At 37.4% G+C, this 21,189-nt stretch overlaps 1 pseudogene; it reads left to right on the plus strand.

Moving 5' to 3' along the window:
* Window positions 1-9,241: 9,241 nt before the first annotated feature.
* On the plus strand, window positions 9,242-10,539 carry LOC147890274 (uncharacterized; annotated as a pseudogene).
* Window positions 10,540-21,189: the final 10,650 nt, after the last annotated feature.

The following is a 21,189-nucleotide window of genomic DNA, read 5'->3' on the forward strand; positions in this document are numbered from 1 at the left end:
TCATAACATGCATTGCTCTAGATAAGGATTAGTACCTTTCATACTACCTTGCTTTGTTGAAGTAATTTCTTTGCTTCCAATGTCATAGCATCCCAATCAGACATGTTCATGGTTGTTGTCCATGAAAATAAAGAATAAACAAAATATTACAATCAATATATGATCTAAAATTATTGTAATAACACCAAAAAACAATCATGAAATATATTAAGTGAAATGAATTTACCTCCAACTCATAGATTGCAAGAGAGCCTACTAATCTCCTTATGTACATCATGAAAAATCTAAAAGTTGTTGCTTAAAAAATGGACACGTGTTCTTTGAGTAGGCTCTCCTTTCAATTTGACATTTTACTAACATGTTGTGCAATTCCAACATCGTATAAGTCTACTGTGTGATATAAATCTGATCGACTTCTCGGCACATGTCCTTTATGGCAGTTGGACACCTTAATGTCACACATATTTCCCTTTCTACAATATACTCGAACAAGGAATGGACATCCAACCTTTCTACTTGATTTGGGACGTGAAGTACAAGAGGTAGATCCCTTGTCTCTCCAATTTGTATGATTCAAGCGGCTCCTTCGAGAGGGATATCCTGGAATATTTTGCAAGAGAATATTTTGCAAATGTAAATTCAAGTCGGTATTTTTCTGCTTATTGTAAAGGACATTCTTGTACTATTGATATAATGGAATGCAGAGCCTAATGACGATGGCATCTTTATTTGCAATCCTTTCCACTTCTGGGTGCCATGGAATGTTGGTATTGTAGGGAACAATAGTGAGAACTTTCATGGTCCACACAAATATTATGCATGATATGCTTTGTACAGGCTCCTATGGATAGAGTTTGCAAATGGGGTGTTGCTTACAAAACTCTGGCCAACCAAAATGCAAGTAATTTTGCATTTAGAGAGTGTGAGGATTTTTTTAAAAATGAGCCTCTATGGTTACCTCATTCAAATACATATAATGGATACCAGAAATCCATGCTTATTATCATATTTCCCATGTGTAGGGACCATAGTTGCTATCTTATGGGAAGCAATAAGGTTGCCACTTTGATGACATATGTGACTATCATGTGGCCAGCATTCGGGCTTATAAATAAGCAACATATTTAGCTGCTATGCACATATATTGAGTGCGAACTTTCATGGTCCACATAAAGATTATGCATGATATGGTCTGTACAAGCTCCTATGGACAGAGTTTGCAAATGGTTTCTTGCTTACAAAACTCTGGCCAACCAAAATGCAAGAAATTTTGCCTTTTTAGAGTGTTTTTATTTTATTAAATATGAGTCTAGATGATTATCTTTGACAAATACATATAATAAATACCCAAAAGACATGCTTATTATCATGTTACTCAGGAGGCAGTGAAATGAGGGCAAAGGTGTGAAGGGAACAATGTTTGTATCTTCATGTAATCTTTAGTTTTGTGCACTTTACCAATTTGAAGGCTGGAGTATTTTCCATTATTTTTTAATAAAATTGTTACTTGTGTAGGTGGGAGAATAGACAGTTTCTATGGTGATCTAAGGTTCTACTTGCAATCCCTTGTCTTTCCAATTTGTATGATTCAAGTGGCTCCTCTGAGAAGGATATCCTAGAACATTTTGAAAGAGAAGATTTTGCAAATTTAAAGTCATGTTGACATTTTGCTGCTTATTGTAAAGGATGTTCTTGTACTATATGATATAATGGAATAAAGATCCTAATGATGATGGCATTTTTATTTGTAATCCTTTCCACTTTGTTGTGTTGAGTAAATTGTTGATATTAGACAATATTATTGAATTTCATTGTTGAGTATTTGAAGTAAGATATGGTTTCTGAATTTGATCAGTATTTGAGCATACAATGTCAACTCCAAATAAGAAATGCAAACCCATAAAATATAATTACAAAGTGATAGAGTAGATAAGTCATGTATACAGTCTAGATAGCACATGGGAAACAACAATCGTTTGCATAGGTATACAGAACATGTCTCTACTTTAAACTGCACAACAAATTGAATTTGGAGTTATCTTTGTTAAATCTATTTATTATTATCAGGCATGACTTCCATTTATGTGGCGAGCTTTGTGATTATGAAACTTGAATCGATTTATAGCTTATTATTGTGCACGACTTCCATTTATGTGGTAAGCTTTGTGATTATGAACTTGAATCCATTTATATCTTAACACCATATTAGAGAATTTGGGAAAATCCTGATAATTTGGGAATTTTCGAGGGGTTGCAATAATGTAACATTCAATATTTTCATTGATTTTTCCCCTAGATTTGACAATCCATCCAAATCTCGCAAATGTGCATGGTTTGCATCGAAATAAATAAAATGTCAAATGTTGAGGTTTCAACCAATGCATGGTATTTTTTGAGGGGTTGCAATTACAATGCATTGAGTGCACTCCATTGACTTTCTCCCTAGATTTGGCTGCGTATATGAAACTCACAATTTGGAGTGTGCATGTTCTACATTAGTCGGGGAAAAAACATCATATGTTTGAGTTCAACCAAGCATTTTTTGCCTCTTCTAAAAAAAGGTGGTGTTCAAAAACACCATTTTAGTTTAGTTGTAAAAAAAGTAAGAATGCAACACTAGTCCTTGATATTTTACCAAGTGTGCGGGACCTGCAACCACAAAGCAATGGTGTGCAAAAAAAAGATAAAGAAAAAAGATCAATGCCATACCTTCCAAAATATTTGGCAGAATTCAATTAAATTATTGTTGTGCAAGAAACAAAATGTCATGCTTTTCAAGTACCTTCACTTCATTGTGGAGTCAGCATCAAAGTCGACATTTGTTCTATGAGACAAACTGGATAAAGCTCGCTTGCGTGCAATGGTTGGTATCTTCACCTTGATGGGGAGGTTGCTGCTCTTCGAGGAAACCTTCTTTGAGAGGTTACCTTTTGGAACCCATGACCATACAATAGCATCAACATATTCCCAATGTGGAGGATCACATTTATTGCACATCCAAATCTTGTTCCAACAATTTGCATACACCTCCTCAATTTGTGCATTGCGTCTTTTGCACATAGGTTCCCAATATTGTATGAAAACCTTCATATTTATTATCCTTCTGTACATCAGTTTGAGCAATGCCTAGCCAAATTGGGTAAATTTTTTCTGTTGTTTGGACCAAAAGAAAGTGTCCTTTTTGTACATCAACCATTAGGTCAAATGATTGTTTTGGCTTTTTCCTTTGAGGTCCACAATAGTGATCATTCATCTCTTCAATTCCTTGAAACTCATCATTTTCATTATTAACTACTTGCACACAATTGATATGTTGTGTCTTTGGCCAAAATATGTCGTACATGCCCTCTACACTATTGTTTGGTTTATCAAGCTCATCAATCATGTTCTTCTAGTACTTCACTACCGGCTTGTAAAACTTTGTGAAAGAGGCTTCTGGACCTTGCATGTGTGTCCATTTTTCCCAAAAGTGTACAGACTCCTTAATACCAACTATCACATCTAAGCGATCCTTCACATACTCGAACATGGGTACACAATGTGGCTCTCCACCATGGATGATTTTTTCATGTTAGTTTCATTAAGAAGCTAAACTTTTATTTTGGCATTGAAATTTTGTATGACCTAATAAAAATAAATGTTAAGACATTTGCCAATTTTGAAACTTTTATGCAAAAAAATTTAAAACTTCGCCAAGATTTACATTTTTTCCTTCAAAATTCAAAAGAAAAAATATATAAAAATACTACATTCAACTAGTACTGTGAAACTAAAAAAATGATCTTGAAAAATTTTGCCAAGATTTTATATTAATAATATATAAGCATATCTTTGATAAAAACATCCTTGCTCTCCACTTGGTAGCATTGGATGACCATCTGGCTGTCTCTTCCACAACTCAATGCCATCTTCACTTGGTTGCCAATCTAATGATCATGGATGCACTTTATATTGCATGATAAGAACTTCATTTTGCATAAAGAACCAAAATTGGAGAGGCTTTGAGTGTCCCACTAAGGCATCTTACCCATCGCATAGGCATCCATCAACATAGCTCTTGAAATCAGGGACTTCCGTTACCAAAAATCGCGTTGGAGAAGACTCCTCACATTGTCTAAAAGTATCCATGAGATGTGCAAATGTCAATGTTTGGCTAGTTCTTAACCTGTCTGAAAACTTGCTAAACATTGCATCAATATCCTCATGTGTATGCCCAACCATCAAGAATCCCAATTGGATTGACTTGAAAATCCCTCGAGCAACAAGTAATGATAGGTATGTAAACAAGTACCTATTCTTGTTTTCAGAACCACAATTATCCAACTGCAACAATAGCTATTCGGGTAGTTTCTTATAAGGACTTTCTTGATTGGAACTTCCAAGTCCAAGGTCTTTCAATGTTCCACCCACTGCTCGAAGATGAAGTTGTTGCTTGTCATTAGAGACATAGTGAGAATCCAATGCTTCTGTTGAGGTTAGTGCATTTAGTAGAGCGTTGTTAGACCTTGGCATCCCATCATTTACCAAATCTCCAAGTGCATGCTTATCAAATCTTTCAAGATTTCTCAAACACAAAGCCAATGAACCAATTGTGAAGTTAGGATCCGATGGCCACAAGGATAAAGAAAAGTGACCATAACGTCCTTGACCATGTCCATGTGTTATCATGCCAGTCAAAGCCACTGGAAGCTGAAAGGATTTGTCTATGTCCTTTGAATGATTACGTAATCTAGGGATGGCTATCTTCTTTTGGTCCATCTTATCATGGATAATTAACAAGTACACATTTCTATAACTTTTTTGTTGTAACATGTGCTTTTTTCTATCTTTCATCAACTTATTACGTTCAAATATTTTGGCATTTTGTCACTACAAGATGAGCCTTGATTGCACTACATAAACCACACTTAGAGAATTCACATGTTTTTTACAAAGTTACATGCTTGAATTCAGATTTCCATATGCGGTTGAACATGGAAGTTAACATCTTCTTACAACCAAAACTATGCTTTAACTGCATGTTAACCTCATAGAGAATATCAACCTACTTGTATACATCTGGTAGCACCAACTGTGTTTCCCTTGATCCATCCTGAGGTGTTCTACTTTTGTATGGCATACGCTCAAAATTGTTATCCAGAAAATCTTGGATTATGGCTCTACCCATGCCAGTTCTGTGTGGTCCCAACCTCTCCGCATGATTCCTTTATTACCATGCATGCACCTTCGTATACCAATTTCAAATTGCTCCCTGTATTGATAAAATGTTGTTTTTGGAATACCATGCATTTCATACTATGTTCTACAACAAACTTGAATGCCATTCAATGAAAAGACATATTTGAACTGCCCATTGTCATCTTTTCGACAAGCAACCCCAAGAGTGTCACATACATAATTGGTGCGAGCCTCTAAACTTTGGCCCCAATACTCTATGCATAATTTGGATATCATTTTATGATCAGCAAATTAACAACACTTTTGTTTACAACAATCAATCATAGATACTTTTGTGACTGCATCCCCTGTGAGTCTAGATGATGCTAATGGCATGGCATGTTTTTTAGCTTTCCTCTTTGTCATGCAGTAACACCTCTTTTTTGTGGATTTTTCATTTGGGTCCTCATCTTCCATGTGCTTTTGCACAAAACCATCTTCCATGGTGTCATCGATTCTTAATGAAGTTCCATCTAAAAAGGTTATTTGTGCAATGGGCCATTTTATTAAGTGGATGGTATCGATGCCTGATACGTCACTATGATACTTTTCAATTCCCACACCCAGACTACCTTCAAGATAGCAAGATTTGTCCACACAACCAAATCTCTTGAGACGTTGGTGCTTTCAAGAGGCCATCAAGATTTGGCCACACAACCAAATCTACTTAGACCTTGGTGCTTTGAAAGAATCCGAATCTCCCCATATCCTAGTGCTTTGAAAGAAGCCCACAAGATTTGGCCGCACAGTCAAATCTCCCCAGACCTTGCTCCTTTGAAAGGAGCCAAAAAGATTTGGCCACATGGCCAAATCTCCCCAGACTTTGGTGCTTTGAAAGAACCTAGCAATCTTGCCGACTTCTTTCAAAGCATCGAGAAGATTTGGTTGTGGCATTCTTTCAAACCTAGGGAGATTTGGCCGTGTGGCCAAATCTTGTAGGCTAGTTCTTTCAAAGCACTAGGGTCTGGGGAGTTTTAGCCATGCAACCAAATCTTGCTATCTTCTTTCAAATCACTAGGGTCTGGGAGATTTGGCCATGTGGCCAAATCTTTTCAAAGCATCAGGGTTTGGGGAGATTTGGTCGTGTTGCCAAATCTTGCTAGCTTCTTTCAAACCACCAGGGTTTGGAAAGATTTTACCGTGCTGCCAAATGTTACTAGCTTCTTTCAAATCACTAGGAAGATTTGCCCACATGGCCAAATCTCCAAACGATAAATGTAAAAATCGAAATTCACAAATTGAAAATCCAAATTTTAAAATTTTAATTTAAAAATCAAAATTCAAATTTCAAGTTTCAAGTTTCAAAATTTGAAAGTCCAATCTAGAGATCCTACTTTCAAAAAAATCTTACATTAATTTCATGATTCACGCTATTACACTTTAAAATCATACAATTACTTTAAAGCAAACTTGAAAATCTAAACTATTTAAAAACCAAAACTTTAAAGAGTAAAGTTAAACAAACCTTTCAAACCAAGCATAAAAAGTAAAACTATGAGAAGGAATTGAGGGTATCAAGTGCTAGGCTCACCTTGTTCTCTCCCTTCCTAGATCTCAAATGTGTAACTAGGGTGGTTTGAGAGCCTTAGGACAATGTCTTAGATGGGGTAATTCTTGGAAATCACTCCTCCACCCTTGGTTAGCTAATTGCAAGAAAAAAAGTTCAAAACTATGTCAAAATGAGAGGTCCGAGAGGCTGCCCATCCCAATTCTATCCTAGCCATGTGCACTTAACTATGTAGGTTTCAAACTTCCTTCACCAATTAAACACTCTATAGGTTCCACACTAAATAGTTGGATTAGAAAGAGGTCTCCTTTTTTTTTTTTTTTGGTGCAACATGCTTTTTTGGGGGATTTCTCTTCCCTCCAAACCTTTGGTTTGACACTCCCCTACCTCCCCTTGTAACGGGATACCAAGACTACCTCCGAGAGCAGCAATATACCAAGACTACCTCCGAGAGCAACTTCAAAGTTTTCACCTGGTCAACTATCTCATGCACCAAGAGAATTGATTTTTTGAGCAAATGAATAGATTTGCCTGCCAGCTTGAAATCCAAAGAGTACAAGCTCATGAGCGACAATGGCTACTCAATCATCCAAGTAAGAAAATAAAACAAATCGAAAGTGTACCTAATTCTTGCATGTTCTCCATCCTTTCCATCTTCGAAGAGTCTTGCAAAGTATGAAATGTGATTGAAACTAAGCCACTGTACTATGTGATTTGAAAATACGAATCTTGAAAATGTGATTTGAAAGTAGGATCTTTATTATATGATTTGACTTTCAAATCTTGAAATTTGAAATTTGAAATTTGAATTTCGTATCTAAGATTTTGAATTACAATTTTGAATTTTGAACTTTGAATTTTGAATTATGAATTTTGAATTTTGAATCTAAGATTTTGAAATTTGAATTTTCAATTTAAAATTTTCAGATTTGAAATTTGAATGTTAAGATTTGAATTTGAATTTTAAATGGGGAGATTTGGCCATGCGGCCAAATCTTCCTGGCTTCTTTCAAAACATACAAGATTTGGCTGCACGGCCAAATCTCCCTAGACCTTGATGCTTTGAAAGGAACCCACAAGACCTGCATCTTGATGGTTTGAAATCTACCTAGACCCACAAGATTTGGCCACATGGCCAAATCTCCCCAAAATTTAGTGATTTAAAGAAAGCTAGAAAGATTTGGCCACATGGCCAAATCTCCCTAGAATTTAGTGATTTGAAGAAAGCTAGAAAGATTTGGCTACATGGCCAAATCTCCCTAGACCCTGGTGATTTGAAAGAAACTAGAAAGATTTGGCATCACAGCCAAATCTCCCCAAATCTTGGTGCTTTGAATAGATTTGGCCGAATGAATCTCCCTAAACCATCATGATTAGAAAGAAGCTAGTAAGATTTGGCATCACAGCCAAATTTCCCTAAACTCTGGTGCTTTGAAAATATTTGGTTGCATGGCAAATCTCCCTACACGTGATTAGAAAGAAGCTAGCAAGATTTGGCTGCACGGCCAAATCTCCCTAGACCCTAGTGATTTGAAAGAAGCTATAAAGATTTGGCATCACAATCTCAATCTCCCCAACCCTTGGTGCTTTGAAAAGATTTGGCCACACGGCCAAATCTCCCTAAACCCTTGTGATTTGAAAGAAGCTAGAAAGATTTGGCATCATAGCCAAATCTCCCCAAACTTTGGTGCTTTGAAAAGATTTGGCTGCACGGCCAAATCTCCCTAGACCCTCATTATTAGAAAGAAGCTAACAAGATTTGGCCGCACGGCCAAATCTCCCTAGACTCTGGAAATTTGAAAGAAGCTAGAAAGATTTGACTAGTTTGAAAGAAGCTAGCAAGATTTGGCTGCACGGCCAAATCTCTCCATACCCTTGTGATTTGAAAGGAACTAGCAAGATTTGGTCGCACAGCCAAAACTCCCCAGACCCTAGTGCTTTGAAAGAAGCCCACAAGATCTTGCCACACTTTCGAATCTCCCAAAACTCTGGTCTTTTAAAGAAGCCCATAAGATTTGGCAACACATCCAAATCTCCCTAGAACCTAGTGCTTTAAAACAAGCCCATAGATTTTTCCACATGGCCAAAAATCTCAGTAGACCCTGGTGCTTTCTCAAATCTACCACTATGTCTGGGGGTAATTGTTGATTCTATTTGAGATATGCTTATTGATAATGTGTTTTGTCTAACATTGAACATTGCAAAGATGATAGTTTGTATATTGCTTGGATTTTTTATAGGAAAGACACAACCATGAAGAAGGTTGAGAAAGTTATAAGCGGATTTGGAGAAAAAAGCATACCTTGGTACTTTAACATATATAGTATTGAGGGAGCACAATTGACACGAGTTCACTTGTTTGTTTTGTTACCTAATAAAAGTGCATACACTTGTGTTGGATCGGTACATCAAATAATGGAAGATGTGGTTGGAAAGGAGGGAGATATTAGATTGTTGATTATTATAAATCAAAACAAGAAATTTCTCTAGGATCCGAGTGATTATGAAGAATCTTGTATGAAGTCTGACATAGATGACAACATGCACACAAGAGGTTGGATAAGTGTCGAATCAGTTGATGGAATCTTACATTCACAGTGTGACAACAATCATAGAATCATATCGCAAAGTTTCAGTGACATTAAACAAGCGCATGAGTGGGGAAGGAACAAAGAAAGAAAAGTCAACTATAGTTCATGCACCAGGTGGTAGCGGAGAAGAGGCAAAGAAAGGAAAGTTAACTATAATTGATGTACCGGAGGAAGGAACAACTCCAAAGGGTGTGCTAGCAGTTGTGGAAAGAAGCAGTGGTAGTGAATTGGAGCCAAGTCGAAAGGTCATAGGGAAAAAAGGGCAAAAGAAACCATCAGGCTTGGTGGAATATGAAAAATACTATCCATTTGGGTTGCATGCAACATTTCCAATTCCAGTTGCAAGATGTCAAAAAGCTCCTCCAAGCTATGTATATAGAGGGTTGAACAAAGAGCATGTGGAGAAGCTTTCTATAGACTTCAGTTATAACCCTAGGCCTCCTACTGATGTTGTAGTGGATTTAATGGCTTTAAACCTGAAACAAAGTAGCCCCTAGAAAGGGTAGAAAGAAAGGATCTAACCAAGTGCCACTACTGGATACTATCTAGACAACATTCAATATATGCTGCTAAAATATTCACATCTAATGATGATAACAGCACAGCCCAAAGAAAGAACTACTACCGCACCTGCCAAGCCAGAGTTGTAGTGAATTGTCCCGCATGCTTTTGTGTGGAGATATCAAAGATGGCAAACCTAGAGTCTCAAAATATCTTGAGACAATCTCCATACATTGATATATTTAACCAGGTGAGGGGACAATGGGTTCTCTTTAACTGACCCAAGAAAGCACAAGAAGGGTTTGCAAAAGGACATCCAAATTGAGAGAATTGGGATGTAAGTATAGAATTCAATTATGAATCATTTTTTACTAGTCAATTTTCTTAATTATTGCATTCTAATGGCTTCATATATTTTGCAGGCTTTCATTGACACTAGTGGCAAGGTAACATTGGGCAATAGCTTTGCCATGAAGGATGTACATATGATCATCAAAAGCGATGCCATTTATGATGCCTGGATCTCCATCCTTCAGGATTACATTGCAGACAAATAGTCGCAAGATGGAAAATGCTGCAAGGCAACCCATAGTCTCAATGTTTAGATGCTTGCGTGGATTGAGTGATGATCAAATTCGTCAAATTCAAAATGACGTTAAGGAAGGTAGAGTAGTCATATCTAAAACAAAGACTGATGCCATGATTCTTGATATTAAAGGATGAGCTATGCAAATAAAGAGAGATGTTTTGCTACAAGAAGAAGTTTATATGTTTATATCAGCAGAACAACCTTCTTTAATGTTAAAAAATTGGGATGAGTGCAAATTACATTTTAAAATTAGTCTAGAATTGTATCATCAGATTCGTGGTTGCTGTGATCCATGGTTCAAAGTGAAGCTTCAACAGGGCAAGGAAACTCCACCATTGCCTGATGCTGCAAAGGGGTATCTGAGGTAGATTATGGGACAAAGTGAAGGTGCAAGTCATGGACCAAATTCCACCTGACCTTGGAGTTTCTACACAGTCGGTTCAAACATGGAGGGAATGGAATTTATACATAATGTGTACCAAGATCCAATGGCAATAGGGGTTGCATTTTTGGATGTAATGTATGGACCAAGCAGAAGTAGAAATTGGAGCGAGGATCACTTTAAGTGTTTGTTGAAAATCTTGATGACAATTGCTTCTCCCCCAGTGAAATTCTTCCTTCTTGTGGTGTTCTTGACAATGGATCATGTATCATGTTTGAAGAATGCATTAAATAAGACATGTGGACAATATAAAATACACTTCGATTGCCTTAAGTTTGATACTTCAAATATATTTGTCACTGAATCTATGGATGGTTTAATTGCCTGTGTACTGGTAAGCAAGGAAAAGCATGTCAACGATATTGAGCGCTATACCAATGCACAATGTAAGCCATCAATACATGTTGTAGATGAAAAATATCAAAAATCAAGTGGTGTAGAAGAATCAGGTGATGAGGATGATGGTGACGACGATGATGATGATGAATTTGACATTGAATTGTCCTTGAAAAGAAAACGTTCAAGTATCATGAAAGACATCATCATGGGTTTACATCGAGAAGATGAGCATGTATTAGACTTGTTTTCTAAGGGGCTTGCTGCAATAGAGTCTCTTTCTTGTCAGAGGCGAGTTGTTTCAGTTGTTGAGACTTATGAGCAGTTGGCAAACGTGGAAAGTATCTGTTGCACATATATGCTTACAATAATCATGAAATTAGACAATGGGCTAGCTTGCAAGAACCAATGTTGGCGATAGAGGAGGTACCAAAAGAAGATGATACAGCTGAAGGTGGAGGGGATAAAGAAATTGATACCATACAAGGACAAAAAGAGCTTCAACCCTTCAATGAAGAGTAGCGTGAGCATTTACAAAAACACGCTTCAAAGTTTTGGGAAATAGAAGAGGAAGCAACAGGTCCTTGAAATTGTCTTTTTATATGGTGTTCATGTTTTCCATATGTTATCTTGCTATATTCTCCATATGATGTATTAATTTTGTTCCAAAGATCTTTTAATATTACTTGGGAGTTTCTTCTATCTCATTGCCATAATTCAAGAATTCATATGTATTCTTGAACATGTTTAATTTTCTATATTTCATGAAAATATGTGTTTGCCTGTTGTAATTGTATGGAGTGTGATACACATCCAAATTTATTTATGAGTTCATAAATGTTACAAAGTGTGTTGAGTCTTGATCGTGATGAATGAATTAGTGTAAATTGGAGTTTCTATCCTTATTCACTTCATATGAATGCTCAAATATGTTTTGGCTACTTGGCTAAATCTTCCTTCTAGTGGGAACACTCGGGCAACGCTAGATAATGTTTGGACTCGTCTCTATCCACTTTAGGGGGTATACTAAGCATATGAACATGAATGTTTTCTTTTTCTTAATCTTCCATTTTTTATAGTAATATAATTTTGTATTGAAAAAGAAAAACATGAATGCTTTCACACAAACAAATTGCATTGAGAGCACACAATCAAAATTTATTCCTACATCAATATAAAGTTTTTCCACGTCAATCTCTTGTTAGTTTGTTTCTACTTATAAATTTCATTTCCTTGTTTATCAATAGATCTTGGCCATCTCAATTTCACATTGCTAGAAGCATTGCCCATCACACCTGATCCAATGATTCATTATGTGCCTAATTTGAACATTAGCATGCAAGTTTCAAGCTCAACATGGTGGATTGAAAATATTGAGGATGCAATGTCTCGAGTTAATGTTCCATTGACAAATGTGGATGCAAGATTAGAAGGTAAAGGAGAAGATGCAATGTCATTGTATGAAGTCAAGGTGCAGGAAGAAATCTTACAAGGTAAAGGAGAAGACATAATGTCACCCTCGGAAAAATTGTCGAAAGAGGTGATAACCAAAATAAGACTAGCAGTGATAATAGATTTGAAAGGGTTATTACTCGAGCGTTGTTTTTCCAAGTCAAACAAGCATATGAGCTTGCACAATGGGAAGCATTGGCTTGTTCTCCATCCTGGATGTTTAGAGTTTCTACAATGGTTGCTCGATCACTGCCATGTTGGCATTTGGTCCTCTAGAGGAAAAAAGGGAATGTGCAACACATACTAGACACTTTGGAGCATCATGTTAATAGAAAGTTACATTTCTTCATGGTTTGGGGTGTGATGGCATGCCACAAGCATACAAAGAGTAGAATCATTCGACCAGATAGGATGAATTTGGAAGCGGAGTTTAAACCATTAATGAGAGTGTGGTGTTGTTTTAAAGAGGAATGCAAACCAGCAAGAACACTATTCATTGACCTTTTGCATTACACGGGTTGTGTTAATCCAACAAAAAATTGCATTTTCCCTACAAAATTTGATATAGATTGTGGTGATTCTATTTTGCTTGATGAGTTATTGCCATATACCTACAGACGCTAGATAAAGCAATAGATGTGCGCAGGGCCATCTCTTCTAACAGATATGGTCAAGCTCTGATTGTTGAAGGGCATGATATGTTCTATTATTTTCAACCAGTGATCCTTGAATTCAAAGCAAAAAACAAAGAAGTGCTCGAAAGGATGCATGTAGAATCTCATATGTCTACTCGTAGTTTAAAAAAAGACACAGAGAAAGGTATTGCTTCACCTATAACCAAAACTAGAGTGAGAGGGACTTTCCCTACTACAATAAGTATGGTGCATGCTCAACATGTTACATTGAATGAAGAGGAAGAATGCATGCTAGGGAAAATTGCCAAAATGGGGCCGTTGAAAGATAGTGAGGCAAAACCCTTTGCTATGGTTCTTGGATGCAAGGAAAGGGGAATCACTATCGATGCTGCAAGGGCATTCTTAGCCAACTTGATTTTATTTTATTACATAGACAACCCTTAGTGAATCTGAGTGATCTTGTTGTAAACACAAATGCTCAACTAACACATTTGTACCTACATTTTGATTTATATTTGGACACCATTTGGTTAGATTTAATTTGCAAAACATTATGTTTCAATTTGTTTTGTGAAAGAATTAATAGACATTGAGTTAGTACCTTGTGCAAAAAATGCTCTATGCTATGTGATGTGAGTTTGTATTCCTCCACTAAAAGAATGATTCTTTGATTTCAAACATATGGTAGGTGTTGCAGATTGTCTTGAAAAGCTGCAGAGCTGTCTTATTACAAATTTTGGTCCTGCATCCAATGGTTTATGGAAACATGAATTTCCCATACCCATTGATCATGTGCTTGAAATGAATTGCATCCATTCTGAAGTAAAGAAATCAACAATACCTAGGGCAGGATATGGTCTTTTTGTACATACGAGCATCAAGAAGAAACAAGATTTGATGGTATATAATGGTCCAAAGTATGATTATGATACTTGGAGATCTCTCCTTAAGTTTTTCCCAAGGATGAATACTTATGGAATGTTTGAAGATCCATTCATTGAGTCATTGACATATGTGAAATGTATTGTGGGAGATGTATTGTATGGAAACATTGCTGGATATATAAATAGCTCAATGTATTGTAAAGAAAGAACAAATGTTGCATTTGTATACATCCCTAAGTTACCACCTTGGGCTCAAAAGTCACAAGGAGCAAACCATAAAGGATGTATCCTTCAGAGATGAGCTACTTTGTGAGTATGAATACTAGTATGGAATTGTTAATGATTATGTTAAACAATGTGGTGCAAAATTTACTTGCAAAATTGGCTATGTGTCAATGGATTTGATTATATTTAGCACAAGAAAGCAATTTATTTTAAAAAAATTATCAAGACCATGTCTCTGAGTTTCACGAGCTCTATTGTGATGGAGAGTTTCACGAGCTCTATTGTGATGGAAAGGTGTTTCCTATTGCATATGTCAATATGCATATGTCAATACTGCAATTTATCAACATAGAAACATATGAATTTGGCATTAATTTGATACATCTAATATACCAAATAAAAAGTGACAGTTGTTGCAAGTTTAATTTTGTTTTTGAACACCACATTTATATAATAGATGTCAAAGCTCTATAACAATCCTATTGTATATATCGATACTGCAATTTAATTTACTCCAATGAATCCTCCTAATGCAACATCTATAAATTGGCTTTTGTTTGTGGTTTGGACACATAGGAAACAACAAAAATCTTTCTTTCACTAGCAAATCCACAAATTTTTTGACCATGGGGCAATGTTCACATCTATTAAGTCCTTTTGCTATAGCAACATAAGGAAGCTTGTTGCTTGGGTTCTAGGAATTGGGAAAGTACTATTCATGGTCTAGTCTCCCCCAACATAATTGAAACTTGGGCCTTAATGGAGCTAACGTTTCAATCAAAAACATCAAAGATTTACTTTTGAAGTGACTATATTTTATTTCATGGGAATTGGGGTTTTCCCAAATTCTCTAATATAGTGTTTCTTGTTATTCTGCACAACTTCTAATGACACTTTGAATGATAAACAATATCATGATACACAAGCTTCCAATCTTACAGACACACTGCTATGACATAGCTTCCCACTTGGCAGCCTATTTAATACTACCTAATGAATAGCCCTTATGGCCCTATTGTAAAGATTCTACATGATATGCTCTGTAGAGGCTTCTACAGTGGACAAAGTTTGCATATGGGTTCTGGCTTACAAAACTCTCACCAACCAAAATGCAATAAATTTTGCTTTTAGAGAGTGTGTTGATTTTATTCAAAATGAGTCCAGATGGTTATCTCAGTCAAATAAATATAATAGATACCCAAAATCCATGCTTATTATCATGCATATTATCATGTGTAGGGACATGAGTTGCTATCTTATGATTAACAATAATAAGGTTGCTACTTTGGTGATATATGTGACTATCATGTGGTCAGCATTAGGGCTGATATGTAGGCAACATATTTAGTTGCTATGCAACCTACATGGGGTTGCAACTATGGGCCTAGGTGCTACCTTATATATGCATACTTGTGGCTACATTGTGGACTTAAGTGTTGCCTTATATGCACATGTTTGTGGCTACCTATTTGGATCCTTTGTTTGCATGTGTGAAGTTCTTTGCATCATACCTTTTGCATCTATGTATGCTTGTAGGCAACATATTTAGCTAATAGATAGTTAGCACATAGGTCGGCCCACAGTGTCGACCCATAGCATGCTAGAAAAGTGCTGCTTTATAAAGGCATCCTCAAAGCTAAGTATGGGCTCTATTGATTGCTTGTGCGGAGTATTTTCTTGTAAACACAAAACTCCAACCAATACAAATTTAAAAGGTGTAGTGGTTTGTTAAAAGTTGAGTCTAGATGGTCATTTGAGACAACTACATGTCATAGGGACTAAAAAGTCTTGCTCACTACATTGTTTCACATGTGTGGGTGCCATGGAATGTTTGTATTGTACGAGAAAAAATGTTTTTTTCATGTTCCACATAAAGATTATGCATGCTATGCTTTGTACAGGCTCCTATGGACATAGTTTGCAAATGGGTTATTGCTTACAAAAACCTAGCAAATCGAAATGCAAGAAATTTTGCATTTCGAAAGTGTGTTGATTTTAGTAAACATGTGTCCAGATGGTTATCTCATTCCAATACATTAAATAGATACCCAAAATCCATGCTTATTATCATGCTATGGGAAGCAATAAGGTTGTCATTTTCTGTGATATATGTGACTATCATGTGGCCAGCATTAGGGCTCGTACATAGGCAATATATTTAGCTATTATGCACATATTTTGAGTGAGAACTTTCATGGTTTACATAAATATTATGCATGATATGGTCTGTACAAGCTTTTGTGGACATAGTTTACAAATGGGTTCTTGATTATAAAACTCTGGCCAACCAAAATGCAAGTAATTGTGCATTTACAGAGTGTGTTTATTTTATTAAATATGAGTCCAAATGATTATCTCAGCCAAATACATATAATAGGTACCCAAAAGCCATGCTTATTATCATGTTACCAAGGAGGCAGCAAAATGAGGGAAAAAATGGAAAGGGAACAATGTTTGTATCTTCATGTAATATTTGCTTTTGTGCATTTTTTCCTGACTTTATCAGTTTGAAGTCCATAATATTTTCCATTAGTTTAGAATAAAATTGTTACTTGTGCAGGTGGTAGAATAGAGTGCTGAGGCAGTGGTCCATTACACAAAAGAGTGATCTGCATAGGATATCCATGATAGTAGATGATGACATGATCGAAAGTGTTGCATCTACATTAGTTTCAAATCAGCAAAATCTGCCATCAATTAGGAGATATTATGATCTAACTCAGAGGACTTTGGTACCTGAGGAGTGCCCATTACCTCCACCTTAGAAGTTGAAGCTGTTGAAGACACAAAAGAGGATTTGATCTTTAAAGAAGCTTCTTTCTTGGTCGCAATGCGAAGTGCCTTCACATAGGTTGTTGGATCTTTACTCATTACTTTTGAGCGAAGACGAGGCTCCAAAGCCATAACAAATTTTCTCATCTTTAAGTGTTCCATCCCTACGAGACTTTGAGGGGCTGATGATGCAGATGCCACAGCTCACAAAGTTGCCCTTTCATACTTTGTCCATAAAGTTTCATATTAGATTTCCAATGTAGAGACCATCTCACCCTCTCCCTGATAGAACTGGTCCAACTACAGCATCAAAGCATTTGGCGACTCTACTACCCCAAATCTCTACTTCATTGCAGCCACCACTTGGTCCGAGTCCTCCTTGGTAGAGTTTGGCAAGGTCTCATGCCAACTCAAGGCTACACCTTCAAGAGAATCAGGAAAAATCTCCGCTCGATCCTTCATGGACCATCCAAAAAGCCGGCATCCTTGAGCAAAATCCTGAAGATAAGACTCCTAGTCTTCCCCTTGGGTCCCTCAAAACATTGAAATCTTTGCCATGATGAAACAGAAAAAGGAAACACCAAGATCCAAATAATATCCCAAATAATATCCCAGAGAGCCTTAGTATACCAAGACCAACTTAGTATGCATAACCACTTGTTGAAAACCCTCCACAATGTGATCCTCAACAAAATCTTCAAAAATAAGTGACCAATCAGCACCATGAAAACATTGTGTATACATGCATTCAAGAATCACCCTTCTCACAATTGGAAGTGCACATAACAGCTTCAAGATATTGTAGTCTTCATCATTTGCATAGCAAAAGAAGTTGAAAGCATTGAGAATCACCACTCCACTATTATAGTCAAAAACTACCCAAAGACCCAACTCTTCTTCACACCAACTGCCAGTGCATGAAACAATCCCCAATCTATCATTGTGCCTGTTGCCAGCATTGTCGATTCACCAACATATTCAACAGTGCAAACATAAAGTATATGATCATGATGACCATGTGAATAGCTTGAGCATCACCTTCACAATCTTCTCATTCTCTTAAAGGCTGCAATCTCTTCTAACGGAGTTCTTCCACGCATCTGCTTTATCAGATCAGAACACACATGCGGCATAACATGCAACCAAGTATACCCGAGACCATTTAGTAAGGTGAGATGAATCCAATAGCAAACGTACCCGGTGTCTCCACCAAAAGATGTGACATGAAGTTGGGGGTAATGAAACTTCACGCACCTCTTAGCTTGCTGCTCTTCTCAATCTTAATAATAGAGACCCTTATCACTTGCAAAGAGAGATGAAGAAAATATTTTCATGCAAAGAAACCCACAACATATCTTTCTCCTTGCTTCCCTTAAAGGAGAATGAATATGGTAACATCCCAGGTGACGTTGTAGTCCAGCTTCGAGAGAAGAAAAGGATCCGCAGAGACCATTATCTCACCAAGCTGGTCGGTGCCAAAGAGAAGAGTGATGCATTGTTGGAGGAAGATATTTTGGCTTAATATGACATGAACTGATATATATCTAGGGGCTTGAAGGGGCTGATTTGGCTGGATGGGTAAATTCTGGGGAAACATGGCACCTCCTTCACAGAAACCTCTAGAAATGGCTCAAAATCATAAGTTCCACCAGAGAATTGAAATAAAAAATTAAAGTATATACAAGGATGTGCCTTGAAGTGATCTTGGTAGTGACATACGCTTCGTTGAAAACAGATAGTTCGTTGAAGAGATCTGGACAATTTACTGAAAGGGGGTAAAAACTGCCATAGAAATAAGTAGTCATACACAGAGACCCATAACTCTTGTCTTGGACCTAATGTAAAAAAACTAATTACATGGGAGGGAGCTCTGAAAGAGAGCTTCACGCTGATATAAGTTTCATTGAAATCGGACCACTGAGGAGAAAGTTATAGGCCAAATATTGATAGGGGGTCTAGTTGCTATATTAACTGCCACCTGCCCATGCAGATTTCGCCTAAGCAAACTACTCCCTCAAGGCTCCACAATTATCAACGATCCAATACCCCTAGAATTCGCCTAAAAGAGAGAAAGAAGCTTGCATGGTGGCTTGGAAAATGGATGGACCATGTGTGCACAGTGAGCAACCGAACAAGAACTACTTTAGTGACTTGAATAGAGAGAGAAAAGAACATAGGAATGGAGACTCAAGGAAAATGATAAGAAGTGACTTTCATTGCCATGAAAGTAAGAATCCACTCAAATACACTCAAAATACTACAAACACAAGGGAGAAGAAGAAGTTTCATACATACAAGAGGGAGCAAAAGCTCCAAGACTACTCATAGAGAGAGAATAAACTAACGAGAGATGGACTCAAGAGTCTACATAAGAGAATATCTACAAGAGGGAGAGAAGGCTCATGGAAGAGGCTTGAGGAGACTAGAGCTACAGCAACATGAGGCCTAACGGTGTAAGAGATGTTGAACAAGGGAGAGGAGGGCTCCTTTTATAGACCATCCTTCACCCATTTACAATTGCTACCTATAGATTCCTTTCCACATCCATCACATAAGCCCGTATGTCACCATCCATGTCCTTTTTGGCTACTCTTCCCATGTGTCCCATCAAAAGATGCTCAAGAGTGTTAAAATATTGAGAAAGTAAAGAGTCTCCCCACATGGAGCCCATAGGGACCCTCTCTTTTCCATATGTCCTCATCCTCCTTATTCCACATGGGAATTCTAGAAGGATTCCTCTTGACTCCACACTCCTCCACATGCCTTCCACACGCTTGGCATGTGGCCTATGATATTCCAACCACCGGGGTGGTTTAGGACAATCACATTAAGTCCAGGCTAGCCTAGTAAACTATCCCAAAGCACAATCACAAACAACCATTGGGCTGGTTTAGGCAACCACTGACCTGCGTTGTATCAAGAAATGAAACAAGTAAACTATCCCAAAGCTCAATCACAAGCAACTACTAGGATGGTTTAGGCAACCATTGACCTGCGTTGTATCAAGCATGTGTATAATGTGCTTGTCAAACATCTTGCATCCCATGTGCTTTCTACAGATGTCCTTGTTATTTGGAGAAACTCTTGAGACATGCACGAAGAGTGGAAGCAATGCTTCATCATCCCAATCTGAGTAGTCTATGGGCTTCAATAGAATGCAAGAAAAGGAGAGATAGCCTAAGTTTAGCAGTCATTGCAATAGTGATGACATTTTGGCATGAAATTACAAGGTCTTGGTAGGGTTGTCACTCTATGAACTTTAGAGTGTAGGATAAAGATTGTGAAGACTCGATAATGGTATTTACTTGAGTGGGCTGATGTTCCTTCCTTAAATGCTACCACCAATTGCGACATCACAACTCATTTTCTTCGCTCTGATGGCAATGATCAAATGTGTGCATCTGCAATAACTACTTCTTGCTGCTGCTGCTCTGTAAGAAGTCTTTTGTTCCTTGTGCCCTGACCAAGCTTTTCATCTTTTCTATCTCGTAGCCTTTGTTTGCTTCTCTTGTAAGCCATGGCGTGCTGCATGTTGCCATGGCGACCGATGATCAATGAAAGATGACAATGCCAAACCAAAATAGAGAGAAGCTAGCTAGTGAGGCAAGCAAAGAATAGAAGAAAACTTACTCGAAAGAAGACAATGGCAAACCAAAGTCTGCGCAAGGTCATGTCGAGGTGCATGCGGGTTGCAGAACATTTGCAGGGCGGGGGCAGGTTGCAGGTACTTGTTAAATTACACGGTGCAGCGGAACAAAAACTGAACAAAGAATAGAGAGTACACAACAAACTGGAGAGGAACAAAGTTTTCCTTCAATAATGATGTAGTACAGATGATGGCTTTGTCCACCCGTGCGCTCCCACAGTGGAGCTTAGATGGCGATCTAGACAGATACTAGGTGAAGAGCTACTAGCTAGAAGATCTGATTTGATCTAAATTGATCTGATACAATGGACTCGGGAGGTCGCCTCTTTATAGCTATGAGGGCGGTAGTCACATTAACGTAGTCGGTGGAGTCAACCAGTCGACCTAGTTGG

Source organism: Dipteris shenzhenensis, chromosome 19, assembly GCF_047967505.1.
Source record: "Dipteris shenzhenensis isolate YYH24624 ecotype China chromosome 19, Dip_SZ_1.0, whole genome shotgun sequence".
NCBI classification, from domain to species: domain Eukaryota; kingdom Viridiplantae; phylum Streptophyta; class Polypodiopsida; order Gleicheniales; family Dipteridaceae; genus Dipteris; species Dipteris shenzhenensis.